Below are 12,325 nucleotides of genomic sequence, written 5' to 3'. Positions count from 1 at the left end.
TCCTTCCTTCCTTCCTTCCTTCCTTCCTTCCTTCCTTCCTTCCTTCCTTCCTTCCTTCCTTTATCTTGGAGACAGAGTCTTACTATATAAGCCTGGCTAGCCTCAAACTCAGAAAGCTCCTCCTGCCAGACTCCTGGATGCTGGGATTAAATGTGTGCATCACCACACCTGGCTCTACTTGCTTTTTCCTTTTCGGGTTACAGCAGCCGTTAGCCCTGATAGACCCACAAACAGCAATGGAACCGACAATGTGCCCCCAGCCGCAGTCATACCCTGCAGCTCACCAAAGTCTCCTAAGTTAGGTAAGGAAGAGGCAGGGAGGACTTTTACAGAGCCTGGTTCCAAAACCCAGCCATCACCTGCAGCCTAGATGCCACAATCTTCCTGTCTACAGGAAGATACCTAATCTTCCTTTGGTGGGTTTCCAGTCCCAACCCCAGACTTTCCTTTAGGCTCACCTTTACCAGGCTTCACCTTCGGAAGATCTACGCTGGGCCATTTTCTTAGAGCACTGGCTCTCAGGACAGTTTCAGTTTTTTCTCTTCCTAAACACACTGATCCCAGCTCCCCAGGTCTGCAGGAAAAATCTCCAGGTGGTGTATCGGAGTCCAGGCATTTGATCAAATGGAACCCCACCCGGTAATGAGCCCTGTCAGGTGGCTTAGTGGCATGTAGGCCATGTTTGATCAAACAGGACCCCACCCAGTTAACGAGCCTTGCCAGGCTGTCTGCAGGGTTAAGGAAACCTGGAGCAGAGGCCCAGGGAAGGCCAGACAAAGGAAGTGGAAACCAAAGCACAGAAGAGCTCACCAGCTGGAAGGCCAGCAGGGAATGGAGGAAGGAGGCACAGGAGCACAGGGAAGGGCCTGAGGAGTCAGGGACAGGAAACTGCCTGGTTCTCGGCACACGGTCTTTTGAGCAGAAAGTTGCTGCCCTCACACGCAGGAAACTTTTTATTTCTTTTTCTTCAATAACGGGTCGGAGAAAACTAGCGGCCGTGTTTTCACTTTCAACTTGTTACTTTCAATGTTTAATATGTTATTGGTAGGTTAAGATTATTTTCTCTGAAATCCCAGGAATTAATATTTGACATGTTTCTCTCGTATAAGCTGTTTTTATTTTATTACTTTTGAATAGATGAGGAGTAATTTTCCTTGCTGTCATTATATTTGGACTTAACACATATTGGAGTTTTTTTTGTTGTTGTTGTTGTTTTGTTTTGTTTTTTTTTTTGAAGAGCACTTCTAAATTCTTGTTTTTGATCCAGTGTTTCAACAAGAATTGTATAATCATTGCTTGCTTATCAAGGAGAGATGTATTTTTCCCCATCGTCAAAATATGTTCTACTAAAAAGAAAGGAAATCTTGTTGCATGTACATGCACGGTGAGCCTTGAGAACGTTCTGCCGAGAAGTAAGCCGGTTACAGTGAAACACATGCCTACATGGCAACTTCATGGAGTAGTCCAATGCAGTGAACCTGCCCTCAGGTCACTGGCTGCTCACCCTGGGGAATGGTGCCATATCTTGGGCTCAGTGCTGGTTTCTGCTGTTGGCAGATTTGGCGCTCAGCAGCAGCTGTAGCCGGGTCAGCCTCGGTGAGTGAAAGTACATGGTGTTTCTTATGAGCCCATCTCTGTCACCGTGACCACTTTGCTCACGGGTCCATTGAGCAATGAAGGAATGGCTAGGGAAAGAGGCTGACTTTCCGCAGAATGGGTCATCCTATCCACCTGATTATTGAAATGCCTCAGCTGATGAGCATTTACAAGGGAGAGTTACTGATTTTTTTTTTTTTAATTAATTTTGTATCCAGCCCCTTTGCTGTTTATCAGCTGTAGGAGTTCTCTGGTGGAATTTTGGGGGTTGTTGTGTACACTATCATATCATCTGCCTTCTTCCTTCCAGATTTGTATGTCCTTGTTCTCCGTTAGTTGTCTTGTTGCTCTAGCTAGAACTTCAAGTACTATATTGAAGAGGTACAGAGAAAGTGGGCAACCTTCTCTTGTCCCTGAACTTAGTGAAGGTGCTTTAAGTTTCTCTACATTTACTTTGATGTTGTCAATCGGCTTGCTCTCCACAGCCTTTATCATGTATCTTGTATCCCTGATCTCTCTAAAACTTTCATCATGAAGGGATGTTGGATTTTTTTCAAAGGCTTTTTCTGCATCTAATGAGATGATCATGTGATTTTTTTTTAGGTTTTTTTTTTTTATATGGTGGATTCCATTGATGGATTTTCATATGTTGAAGCATCCTTGCATCCCTGGGATGAAGCCTACTTAGTCATGGTGGATGATGTATTTGATGTGTTCTTGGATTCAGTTTGCGAGTATTTTATTAGGTATTTTTGCATCATTGTTCAAGTGAAATTGGTCTAAAATTCTCTTTGTTGAGTCTTTGTGTGGTTTAGGTATCAGTGTGACTGTGGCTTCATAGAATGAATTTGGCAATGTTCCTTCAGTTTCTATTTTGTGGAATAGTTTGAGGAGTATTGGTATTAGCTCATTTTTGAATGTCTGGTAGAATTATGCACTAAAACTACCTGGCCCTGGGCTTGTTTTGTTTTGTTTTAGAGACTTTTGATGACTGTTTCTACTTCCTTAGGGGTTATAGGACTGTTTAAACTGTTTACCTGATCTTGATTTAACTTTGGTAGGTGAAATCTATCAAGAAAATCATTATTTCCTTTAAATTTTCTAATTTTGCGGAATATAGGCTTTTGAAGTAAGACCTGATGATTTTTTGGATTTCCTCAGTGTCTGTTGTTATGTCCCCCTTTTTGTTTCTGATTTTGTTAATTTGGCTACTCTTCCTCTGCCTTCTAGTTAGCTGGGCTAAGGGTTTGTCTATCTTGTTGATTTTCTCAAAGAACCAGCTCTTGATTTCATTGATTCTTTGTATCATTCTCTTTGTTTCCAATTTATTGATTTCAGCCCTTAGTTTGATTATTTTCTGTCATCTACTCCTATTTGGTGTGTCTGCTTTCTTCTGTTCTAGAGCTTTCAGGTGTGCTGCTGAGTTACTAGTATGGGATCTCTTCAATTTCTTTATGAAATTGCTTAGTGCTATGAACTTTCTTCTTAGCACTGTTTTCATTGTGTCCCATAAGCTTGGGTATGTTGCGCCTTCACTTTGGTTGAATACTAGAAAGTCTTTAATTTCTTTCTTCCCTGACCCACTGGTCACTGTAGGGAGTTGTCCAGTTTCCATGAGTTTGTAGGCTTTCTCTTGTTTCTGTTGTTGTTGAAATCCAGTTTTAACCCATGGTGGTCTGATGAGCCACAAGGGGTTATTTCAATCTTCTTATATTTGCTGAGGCTTGCTTTGTGACCGAGTATATGGTCAATTTTGGAGAAGGTTCCATGAGGTGCTGAGAAGAAGGTATTTTTTTCTTGTGTTTGAGTGAAATGCTCTGTAGATATCTGTTAATTCCATTTGGTTCATGGTGCCTATTAGTTTCTTTCTTTCCCCATTTAGTTTTCATTTTGATGATCTGTCCATTGGAGAGAGTGAGGTATTGAAGTCTCCCACTATTAATGTGTGGGGTTCAATGTGTGGTTTAAGTAATGTTTCTTTTACAAGTGAGGGTACCCTTGTATTTGAGGCATACATGTTCAGAATTGAGAACATGTATCTTGTTAGATACAATGTCATCTTGTTAGATTTTTCCCTTTGATGAGTATGAAGCATCCTTCTCTATCTCTTTTGATTAATTTTGGTTGAAAGGCTATTTTATTAGATGCTAGAATGGCTACTCCAGCTTGCTTCTTGAGTCCGTTTGCTTGGAAAACCATTTTCTAGCTCTTAACGCTGAGGTAATATCTATCTTTATTGCTGAGGTGTGTTTCTTGTATGCAGCAGAAAGATGAGTCCTGTTTTCATATCCATTCTGTTGACCTGTGTCTTTTTATTGGGGAGTTGAGGCTGTTGATGTTGAGAGATATTAATGACCAGTTGTTGTTACCTCCTGTTATTTTTATGTTGGTGGTGGTAGAGTGTGTGTGATTCCCTTCTTTTGATTTTGCTGATGTGTGTTTTCCTAGATATAGTTGGCCTCCTTGGGTTGGAATTTTCTCTATAGTTTCTTCTGTTGGGCTGGATTTGTGGATAGGTATTGTTTTAATTTGTTTTTGTCATAGATATCTTGTTTTCCCCCTCTTTGGTAATTAAAAGTTTTAGTGGGTATAGTACTTGGTGCTGACATCTGTGGTCTCTTAGTGTCTGTAAGATATCTGTCCAGGCCCTTCTGGCTTTTAGAGTTTCTCATGAGAAGTCAGATGTAATTCTGATAGGTTTGCCTTTATATTTGACTTGGCCTTTTCTCCTTACAGCTTTTAATATTCTCTTTTTAGTCTACACATTTAATGTTTTGATTATTATATGGAAAGGTGATTTTCTTTTCTGGTCCAATCTATTTGGTGTTCTGTGGGCTTCTTGTATATTTATAGACACCTCTCTCTTTGGGTTGAGGAAGTTTTCTTCTATGATTTTGTTGAAAATATTTTCTGGGCCTTGGAGCTGAGAGTAGTTTCCTTCTTCTATTCCTATTATTCTTAGATTTGCTCTTTTTTCAGTGTGCCAGATTTCTTGGAAATTCTGTGTCAGGAGATTTTTAGATTTAACATTTTCTTTGACTGATGTATTGATTTTTTTCAATCGTATCTTCTACTCCTGAGATTCTCTCTTCCATCTTTTGTATTCTTTTGGTGATGCTTGTGTCTATAGTTCCTGTTCCCTTCCCCGGGTTTTCCATCTCCAGGATTATCCCAGATTGTGTTTTATTTACTGCTTCTAGCTCCATTTTTAGGTCTTTTTGAACAGTTTTATTCATTTCCTTCTTCTGTTTGATTGTACTTTCCTGTGTTTCTTTAATTTCTTTAAGGGATTTGTTCAATTCTATCATCTGTTTGAATGCATTATCCTGTGCTTCTTTGAGAGCTTTATCTTCTTAATGCCTCTATCATTTTCACAACCTCAGATTTAAAATCATTTTCTTGCACCTCAGGTATAGCAGTATCTCCAGGGCTTGCTGTGGTAGGACCACTGGTTTCCGGTGCTGTCATATGGCCCTGAGTTTTGTTGCTTTTATTCTTATACTGGCCTCTAGCCATCTGGTTGACTCTGGTGTTCGCCAGCCTGGTAGTCCCTCTGCTGGGCTCACTGGCTGTGTCCCAGGTGGGCCAGGCAGCTGGGGAGCAGGCAGAAAGACCTCCAAGCTGAGAGCTCCTCCGTGTCCCCCAGGCCTCCTCGGGATGAGAGATAATGAGGCTTGGGTTGTGCACTAGCTCACCTCTGCTGGGTTCACTGTCTCTGCAAAGCTCGCTGTTTCTGACCGAGGTGGCCACTTACATTCTTTACATACAGACAATAATTTTTTTATTCAAAAAAACATTTCTTATATTTATCTATCTAATTATTTAGTAGGGAGTGGGTCACAAGTGCCATGGTGCACACGTGGACGCCAGAGGACTTTCAGGAGTTGGCTTTCTTCCTCTGAGTGGATCCAAGGAATGGAACTCAGGTCACCAGCTGTGGTCACTAGTGTTTTCACCTACTGAGCCATCTCACAGGCCCCCACAATAGTTGCTTTTCAGTGGGTAAATGGAAAAGGAAAAAGAGTCAAGCCTCCTAAACTGCTCTCATTTTACTTATAAAACCTGCGCAAGGGACAGTGGATATTTTGTTTCAGTTGCCAGAGCTGAGTAAACATTAACTTAAAAACTCTTAGGCATTGTCCAAAGCATGTTTCTCCTGTGCTGGTTCCACTTTCTGAGCTTTGGGGGAGGTAGAACAAAAGGTTCAAGGCAGAGTCAGTCAGGCGTAGTGTCACATGCCTATAATTCCAGAATTTGGGAGGTAGAGGAAAATCAGAAGTTTGGAGTCATCGTCAGCTACACGAGCCTACCTTAGGATACATGAGACACCAGCTCTGAACAAAAACACCACCACCACAATCCAACCACACACCAGAGACTCAGTCTCTTTTTGCTGCTCTCCCGAGGGAGACTGACTTGATTATCTCTCTATCACCTGTTCTAGGAGAAGCCCAAAGAGGTGTAGCTCTTCTTCTTCAGTCTTTGCTACTAATGTCAGACCAGGAGAAAGTTACTCAGAATGCTTTTCACAGGAGTTTCACAGTCATCTGTTCCCGGTAGGTATCAAATGTATCTTTCTGGGAAAGATACCCATAGTTTCTGGAGTCATTTGCAGGAACAATAGGCAACAATCAAAATGTTTTAATCTCAGCTGTTGTCCACGAGAAAAGGAAAACGCTTCACTGTGTGGTGACTGTCATGGGAGCAAATAGGACAGCAAGTTGGCTCTGGTGATGTCTCACTGTGATCCAGGACAACTGTAAGCTAAAGCACCACCACGTTCTGATGTAAAATAAGTCATAGCCATGCTATATAATATGGGTAGAGGGCCTTTGTCCTAACATTTCCAACCCGATTGGACAAGTAGGAGTGAGTTGTGTCCTGGTGAGGGCAGGTGTTCTTTACAGTGGAACACTGCCCTTTGTGCTTGGCACCCCTAGGTAACAAGCAGATGGGTGCAGGACCTTAGGTTCAGCCGACACCATGTTTCCTGGATTTTTCCATAACCCTTGGATTACTGGCATCATCACACAACCATGCATCCCACATCCCAGTAAGAACCACCAAAGCCTGTCAAGAGGATTCTCAGCTCCCATCTGGAGAGAATTCTCATCATCCTCTCGAGCCTCCTTAGCCAGTTTTAACAACATGACATGTCCATTTGTGCTCAAAATCCCCAGGAGTAAGTTGGAATACTGTCTTCAGGGTGTGATGTGGCTGCTGGACTCTTGAAGTCACAGCAGCTGTGATTATCTGCATAAGATTGAGCCCATCAACATCCTGTCACAGAAGGGATCAGGAGGCCTCCCTCTTCCCTGAAGATTTATAAGCAGTTAATGGTTGATGGGAGAGACATGCTCTTTGGTAGGACAGCCATAGGAAAGGTGCCTGTGTGCCTGTAAATGTCACCCACTCATGCTCACTAATGAGCAATGCTGATCAACACCATTGGACCATGAGGAAAAGGCATGAATGTAGAAGAGGGACGATACAGAAAGTAAAAGAGGATGAGCAGGAATGGGAGTCAGACAAGAGAGGATAATGGGGGTGAATATGATAAAAGAAAACATTATGTAAAGAGATGAGGAAAATATCAGATGTTTGCAACAGCTTCAGCTGGATACTGCCTCCCCTTTGCCAGTACCCAGAGACTATCAAGGTTTGTGCAAAATGCTGAGAACTAAGTCTACCTTATATCTTAATCTCAACAATCATTGCAGAAGAAGTAAAGGGGTTACAAAATATTGTTTAAGTGGCCCAGAATAGTTTGAAATAACTCTCTGTCTAGCCCTTATGTTGGTTGCTCAACGCAGCTCATTCTTGCTGCATTAATCATTCTCTCCTGTAAGCATTCCCTAAACAGCCCACCTGACCTCATTATAGAGGAACCCGGTGAGACTAATGATATTGGTGCAGTAAGCACGTGCATGAATCTACACAGTGCTGGCTTCGCCTGATGAAGAAGTCATCCTCTGAGGTAATCCACACACAGAAAAACAAATGTTGCAGGTTCCCACTCATGTGGATCTTAGCACCCTATCTAGATTTGTGTGCTTGACTCAGAGTACGTGTAGACTCTAGGAAATTAAAAGGAGGCCTGTGCTGGCTGATTTTACGTCAACTTGACACAAGAGAGGGGACCTTGGGTAAAAAAAAAAAAAAAAATGCCCATACCAGATTCACCTGTGTGCAAACCTGTGGGGCGTTTTCTTGATTGGTGACTGATGGAGGCAAGCCCTGCTCGCTGGGAGAGGTGCTTTTTTGGGCTGGTGGTCCAGAAAGCAAGCTGAGCAAGCCAGTTAGCAGCACTCCTCCATGGCCCCTGCATCTGTTCTTGCCTCCAGGCTCCCTCTCTTAGTGAGGTCCTGCCCTGACTTTTCTGGGTGATGGACAGTAAACTACAAGACAAAATAAACTCTTTCCCCCACAAGTCGCTTTTGATAATGGTGTTTTGTCACAGGACTAGAAACCCTCACTAATACAGGACCATGACATGGGGGAAGGGGGGAGAAAAAGCTTAAGGGAGGGAGGAGAGTAGAACACAGGTGGTTTGGAGAGGTGCGCAGATCTCTGAGTTCAAGGCCAGCCTGGTTTACTGAAGGAGTTCCAGGACAGCCAGAGCTATACAGAGAAACCCTGTCTTGAAAAACCAGAGCCAAAATAAAACAAAACAAAAGGGAAGGAAATTACCCACACTATGGATGTCCAAAAAAAAAAAAAAAGCCATATAGAAACTTATCACTTTATTTTTACTTTTTATAATATTCTGATCATGACTTCCCTTCACCAACTCCTTCCATATCCTCTCTACCTCCCCGCCTTCCCCCACACATACAACTTTACAACTTATTTTTTCTCTTTATAGACAAACAAAACAAACCAGAATTTAGAGAAAAAGGGAAAGAAAAAAAAGCGCAAGAATCATACACTTACTGGCATACAGACACAGAAACATCATAAAACACAAAGTCAGAAACCATTGGATACAAGCAAAAGATCAGCAAGACAAAAAAAAAAAAAAAAAAAAAAAAAAACCCTCAACCAACCAAACACCAAGCAAACAAAAAATAACTGCCCAAACAAAACAAGATAAAAAGTTTACAAAACTACCATTGAGCTCTTTTTGTGTCCGACACATACTGCTGGCATGGGGCCTGCCCTGAAGTGTGGTTAATATGCTCAGCAAGACTCCATTAGAGAAATGTAATTTTTCCTTTGCAAGCAGAGGTCTATTCGAGATGGCCTCTTGGTTAGGGAGAGCTGGGGCCCCTCCCCCTCTCAGCCCTGGGACCCTGTCTGACTTGAACTTGTACAGGGCCTGTGCATGTTGCCTGTTTTTGTGAGCTCATGTGTCCATCATTCCTGTTGTGCTTGGAAAATGCTGTTTCTTTGGAGTCTCTATGGCTCTTACATCCTTTCTGCCTCCTCTTCCACATAGCTCCCTGATCCCTGAGGGGGTTTTGATGAAGAATTGAGGACTGAGGGTTCCGAAGTCTCTCACTGTCTTCACATTGTCCAGTTGTGGGTATCTCTGTTAGTTCCCATGAACACACTGCAGAAGGAAACTTCTCTGATGATGGCTGATCAAGGCAGTGATCTGTGGACAGAGCAGGAATCGTTTTATTACGATGCCCCTTTAGCAGAGCAATAGTGTTTGGCTTTCCTCTAAGCATGACCCATTGTTTTAGGCTCTTGGCCACCCGAGCAGTGTCAGGCATGAATTTCATCTTATGGAGCATGCCTTAAAATCCAGTCAGAGAGTGGTTGTTACTCCCACAGCTTTTGGGCCACTATTGTAGCAGCATGTCTTGCAGACAGGTCACTATAGCAGGCTGAAAAGTTTGTTAAAGGGTTGGTGGCTACCTTTCTCCTCCAGCAGGATGCAGAATACCTTTCGGCACCATGAACAATATCAGTAGGGGTAAAGTCTGTAGTTAGGCGTTAGCTCAGCTTCTCTGTGTTCACTGAGATAGGTAAGTGTTGTTTTTAGCAGTAGGGCCCTATCAGTCTATAGAGAGCATTCAATACTTTGGCGATAGCCTAAGTTATTTGGGGATTTCTATGGGGCCCCTTTGGCTAGTGGTTCAACTAGACATGACCATTCTTGGCACTGGTTTCATTTCGTGACAAAACAGAACTCACCATTTCATAAGCTTCAAAACAGTGTCTTCTGGACATGCCAGGCTGCTGCTCAGATGAACACACTGCCACTGTGGCTGCCTGCTCAACACGCACAAGAACAAACCAGTCATTTCAGCATGGAGGGAAAGGACTCTTGACACCCCTAGCTGAGGAGTTATTGACTATTGATGGCATCTGGGAGATAGAAAATCAATTTTCTTTAAGGGGCTATAGACGCTGGTAAGTTAACCATATTCTTGGGGATGACCCCATGCCCATGAGTATATGGGATAGCACAAATTGGGCTCATTGGGTTAAAAAAAAAAAACCTGAGGGAATATGAAGTTGGGAGGGGGTGGAGTAGATCTGAGGGAAGTTAAGACAGGGAGTAAGGGGTAACTACAATCAAAATACGTTGTATGCCTGTATGAACTCAAATAATTCATTAAAATATGGTATGTTCAAAGAATTTTTAAAAGGAGTCAAAGAAGCATACTTGATTTAGAACTATGATTTTTTTAAAGGTTTATTTTCCCTTTGTCAATAGAGCATTCATTGGCAACAAGAACAAAGTCATCCTGCTACCGATTCTAACGTTCCTAAATCCAGGAAAACATGATTCAACCAAATGCAAATGAAGTGAGGGAATGTGTGCTTCGCTGTGATCTCGTCCTTGAGAAGAGAAAGAAGAGAAAGTCAAGGAGACTCCAAAGAGAGGGTCCCACTTGCCAGCCTCAGTTCCTCTTCTTCCATCTTGTTTCACGTGATGTGATGAACTATACATGCTTGATTCTAACTGCAGAAGTTACAAAGAAATATGATGTTTCCCAGGTTCTGAGGTGGCTTAGTTAGGGCTGATTTCTTGTATTTGTTCAAGTCTTAGCAGCTGAGAACAGTCTTCTAGTTTATTTAGTCTTCACCCCACAGGTAGGACCGCTGATTATGATTTACACAGTGTCTTCATCACTTTCTTGGTAACCCAGTTATGTAGGGAGGCTTTGAGACTAATTCCTGGAAATAAAACTGAGAAGCCATTTCTCTATAAGCTATTAGTTACAGAGCCTACAGTCATCTTGTGACAGCCACGACTTATCTTTTTTCTACTTAATCTAGCCAGCGTGCATTCTGGTCTTTGCTGAAGAGCCTTACTTAACGTCCTAGAATGCCAGGTGGTCTTAGTTGCTGGGGGAGTTAGAAGAGTCTTGAAGGTTCGTCTCCTGTTCCAGATGGACAGATCTCCCATTTCCCCTTATCCCACCCTTTTCTGCCTCAGATTTACCACAAGCCTTCACTCCTCAGGACCTTAGGGTGGAATCGTCTTTAACAACAACACCTCTGTGTTCTCTGTCCTACCAGGCAGAAAAGTCTGTACAGCAGGGCCTTTGCCTGAGAGACATACCCCAGTCTCTAACAGTGTTTTGCCCCAGGTCAGTATCCTTAATGAGCACAGTTAGGACAAACACAGGCCACCTGCTTGCTCTAATCACATTGTCCCTAACTCAACGCCCATGGCTGCAATTACTGCAGTGAGGAAAGATGGCTTGGAGGACTGGCCCCTGGCCTCTTAAGTGCTTCTGCCTGGGGAAGACATATGTCACAAAGGCCAACTATAAATTTATAAGGATGACGTAGGGAATGGATAAGTACAGGCCGTGGCAGACAATAAAAGCTGGGATTGAAGCCTCCTGTTGGAGGAGGCTGGCCTAAGCAGTAAGGCGGGGATGGGGAGCAGCCCCGATAATTCTGTAACTGCTGGCTTGGGCTCCCACCTCCCGACGCAAGCACGTGGTTTTCTTTGCTCTGTCACTGTCATCCAGCATTTATTGTCGTGCTTTCCACTGGCATTTTTATCTTGGCAGGTCTAAGCACCGGGCTTTACCAGATCTATCCCCATGAGCATGAGCTTTGGGGCCAGAATTCACTTACTCAAGCAGGCTGGTTTACTATCCATTGCTTTCACAAAAATGGATTTAGTTCCTTTGTCACACACGAGCCGTATTTGTGCCAATGTTCCTGTTCTCGGAGCCAGAACACAACTTGCATCAACAACCAGTCATGGTTTATTCAATCTATGTGTGACGGCTATTCTTGGTTGTCAGCCTGATTACATCTGGAATGAACTAAAACCCAGTGGCTGGGTACATCTGTGAGGGTTTTTTTTTTTTTTTCTTAATTAAATCATTTGAAGTGAGAAGACCCACTTCTAAACGGATCTTTAAATTGGAAAGATCCACTTCTAATCTGGGCCACACCTCCTGCTGGTGGCCTAGATAAAGGACAAGGAAGAAGGAAGCTTTCCTTCTTTCCCTTTGCCTGCTTGCTCTTGTTCCTGTTAGCAAGTCCATTCCTTCAGCGGCATTGGAGCCTCCTTCTTCAGGATTCTGGTATATACTGAAGACCAGCTGAGACATCCAACCTCTTGGACTGAACAACGCCTGGATTCTTGGAACTTTTGTTGTTAGAAAGCCATTGTTGGAGTAGCCAGACCACAGCTGGTAAAGCCATTCTAATAAATCCCCTTTCTCCCTAGACATATACATAGACAGATGATAGATTGAAAGATAGATAGATAGATAGATAGATAGATAGATAGATAGATAGATAGATA

The 12,325-nt window shown here is 42.8% G+C and overlaps 1 protein-coding gene across 1 annotated transcript in view; it reads right to left on the bottom strand.

Moving 5' to 3' along the window:
- The window catches only part of Lrrc31 (leucine rich repeat containing 31), a 23,031-nt gene extending 22,445 nt beyond the window's left edge, over nucleotides 1-586 (bottom strand). Inside the window, 1 exon segment of the mRNA XM_055626047.1 lies at nucleotides 459-586. The gene's annotated coding sequence lies outside the window, so the exon portion shown is untranslated.
- Nucleotides 587-12,325: the final 11,739 nt, after the last annotated feature.

The sequence above is a fragment of the Psammomys obesus genome, unplaced genomic scaffold (assembly GCF_907164565.1).
Source record: "Psammomys obesus unplaced genomic scaffold, mPsaObe1.curated_primary_1811, whole genome shotgun sequence".
Lineage (NCBI taxonomy): Eukaryota > Metazoa > Chordata > Mammalia > Rodentia > Muridae > Psammomys > Psammomys obesus.
This window is presented reverse-complemented; position numbering and strand designations above follow the sequence as displayed.